The following is a 3,395-nucleotide window of genomic DNA, read 5'->3' as shown; positions in this document are numbered from 1 at the left end:
CTCTGGGCTGAGGTGGGAGCCGGACCAATGCCACTTGAGGCTCTCGGGATGTCACGCAGCCTGTGGGCCATCCTCACTTTGCAGGCTGTGAACTAGGGGTCACATCGGACCCACAGGAGCCAGCCCCTCCCGTGGACGAGCTGGACTCAGCTGCTGGAGCCCCTGGGCATTGCAGGGGGTCCCCAGAACACCACCAAGCGTGTTCTCAGGGCTGCCCTGCAGGAAGTCTCCCTGTCCCACCACGGTGCCTGGAAGCAGAGGCAGACCCAGCCCAGTCCTGTTCCCGCCATCCCGGGAAGTGGGACCTGGATCAGGAAGGCAGGGCCCCTGGCAGCCTGGAGAGAGCTAAGGTTTGGGGCTTGATCTGGGCTCTGTGCTCAGGCTCCCCAGGGCCCAGGTCCACCCTGGGCAAGCCCCATCCTCTCTGGGTCCCAGTGTCCTCCGTCTCAATGATCACTCAGGACCCACGGGCTAAGTCCTGGGCTTCCTCCTCAGCCCCGCCGCAGCAGGAGCCAACTGCGGCCCAGAGAGGCCAAGCGCCCCCCAGGCCCCCCGCACACGGCAGAGACGGGGCCAGACACCAGGCCGCGCAGCACCTCTCACTGCCCTCTCCTGCCCCTCCCCTCCCCGGCCGGCTCTAGGATTCAGGGGACCCCGCATGAGTCAGCGCTTTGTGCCTGGGTCCTGGGCTCCTCACTCCCTGTGGGCTCTCAGAGAGCCCTGGGGGCTGCTCTGCCTTCCCCACTTCACCCAAGGGTGACCTGTGAAGGTGGCCCTGCTTCCCTTCCTAGGGATGGCAGGGATGCAGGGCAGGCCACCCTCCCTGCCCCACCAGGCACCCAGGTGTGGGCACCACCCTCACGCCTGGGGAGTTGGTGCTGCTGCTGCAGGCTGCTGTCCAGGCCCAGATGACGCCAGCTGGACTCTCAGCCAGGATGTCCCCAAGCCCACCCCAGCACCGCCAGGCCCGCCTGGGGATCGCAGCTTCCTGAGCCAACCCCCGCTCTGGACAATGGCCGGAAATGCCGTGCTCAGGCTGCGGTCCAGGCAGGCCACCAGTGGCCCTGGGAGAGGCGGGAAGGCTGCTCTGCGCAAGCACCAGCCCCCCATCCCTGCCCTGGGCAGACTGGGAGCCCTGCCGGCCTGCAGACATCTCACAGATAGCCAGTGTGCCCAGGGCTCCGCCCTGCTCGGATGCCCTGCCTCCACCCAGTCCCCGCTCCAGGCCCCACTGGGTTACGGGGCAATGCACAGAGGGCTCAGGAATGCACTCTGGGAGGATGATGGCTGTCCTATGGGGTCTGACTCTGGAGGCATAGGATGGGATCAGAGGCGCCCCAACCCCCACCCCATTCAGCTCCCCCACCATTTTAAAGGAACACCATCCAGAAAGAAAAGAGCCGCCTCCCCTCCCTGCACTGACTCCCTGGAGACTGGGCCGTGCTGCGGAGGGACGCAGGCCAGGGAGGGCGAGTGGTCCCCCCACCCCCTGGAGCCAGAGAGGACGTGACCCCTCCAGGGGCAGAGAAGCCAGGGGCCTGTGGCCGGGGCAGGTCGAGAAGGGCCAGCCCTCTGGGCCCATGATTACTTGCTTACATTGTATTTTACGATTCCAGGATGAAAACCCAGTTTTTTGTGTGTCGTCTGGCTCATGAAGTAATGCACGCTCATTTTGAAAGAGCCAGTTGGACTGCACGCACGGAAGCATAAAGGAGAAAGCACCTCGTGACACTGCCTGGGGCAGCAGGGGCTCCCGGTGCCCACAGCACCCCACCCACCACTCACAGGCTGAGGGCCCGGGACCGGCAAGTCCTCCGTCCACTCAGTCTCGGTGACTTCATTACTCACAGTAAGATGCACACTTGAAAAAATAGACTATTTTTAGCACAGCTTTGGGTTCATAGCAAAGAGAAGGTGTAGAGAGTTTCTGCAGAGCCCTCCCCCCATAGGCAGCTGACCCCACTGTCCCCACCCCTCCCCAGCAGTGAGCTTGTTACAGGGGTGGACCTCACTGACCACCACGCAGAGTCCACCCCGCTACCCAGGGTCGCTTGTGACGTGTTCGCCGGGTTTGGACAGGCGTGTAAAGACATGTGTCTACCGTACAGCCTAGGCAGGCAGCCTCACCATCCTAAACACCCTGTGAGATGCACATGTTTTACATGTTTTGCATGGATGGTTTCGTGATTTTGGTGGACATGCCCCATGTAATCCTCACCACCATCGACCCAACAGCTGCCCATCCCCCAGTGTACCCACACCCCCGTGGTCTGTGGTCACTATGCCCCCCGGCTCATCCCCGCCACACACACACACACAGAGCAGTGCCCTGTGCTCCGCTCAGGGCCTCTGAGATGGTCCTCCCTGTGAATGGACCTATGACACTCCTGACTGGGACCCCATGTCGGGGTGGATCACTGTTCATAACAAGTGCATTTTAAAAGAAGGGGCCCACCGTTTCCCAAAAAGTAAACACAATCACCACCAGCCAGGAATGTAAATTGGTGCAACCACTATGGAGAACAGTATGGAGGTTCCTTAAAAAACTGAAAATAGACTTATCATAGGATCCAGCATTCCCACTCTTAGGCATATAGCTGGAGAAAACTCTAATTTGAAAAGATACGTGCACCCCAATGTTCACAGCAGCACTATTTACAGTAGTCAAGACATGGAAGCAACATAAATGTCCATTGACAGATGACTGGATAAAAAAGTTGTAATATATATACAATGGAATATTACTTATCCATAAAAAAGAATAAAATAATGCCATTTGCAGCAACATGGATGGACCTGGAGATCGTTATTCTAAGTGAAGTAAGTCAGACAGAGAAAGACAAATATCATATGATATCACTTATATGTGGAATCTTTAAAAATGACACAAATGAACTTATTTACAAAACAGAAACAGACTCACAGGCATAGAAAACAAACTTAACGGTTACCAAAGCGGAAAGGAGGAGAGGGATAAGTTAGGAGTTTGGGATTAGCTGATACAAACTACTATATACAAAATAGATAAACAACAAGGCCCTACTGCGTGGCACAGGGAACAATATTCAACATCTGTAGTAACCTATACTGAAAAAGAACATATATATGTATAACTGAATCACTATGCTGTACACCAGAAACTAACACAACACTGCCAATCAAATATACTTCAATTTAAAAAAATTAAAAAAAAAAAAAAGAATTACCATGAGCCACTCCACTCCTAAGTGTACACACAAAGGACTGAAGGCAGGAACCCAAACAAATGTCCAGGACACCCACAGCCTGTGGTTACTGTTAGTGACAATCAGCAAAAGGGGGGAACACCCGGAATGTCCATTCCCTGATGACTGGGGAGTGAAGGACTCAATGCGGTCTGTCCACACCGCGGAACA

This window comes from Camelus ferus, chromosome 4 (genome assembly GCF_009834535.1).
Source record: "Camelus ferus isolate YT-003-E chromosome 4, BCGSAC_Cfer_1.0, whole genome shotgun sequence".
NCBI classification, from domain to species: Eukaryota; Metazoa; Chordata; class Mammalia; order Artiodactyla; family Camelidae; genus Camelus; species Camelus ferus.
Note: the sequence above shows the minus strand (reverse complement) of the source record.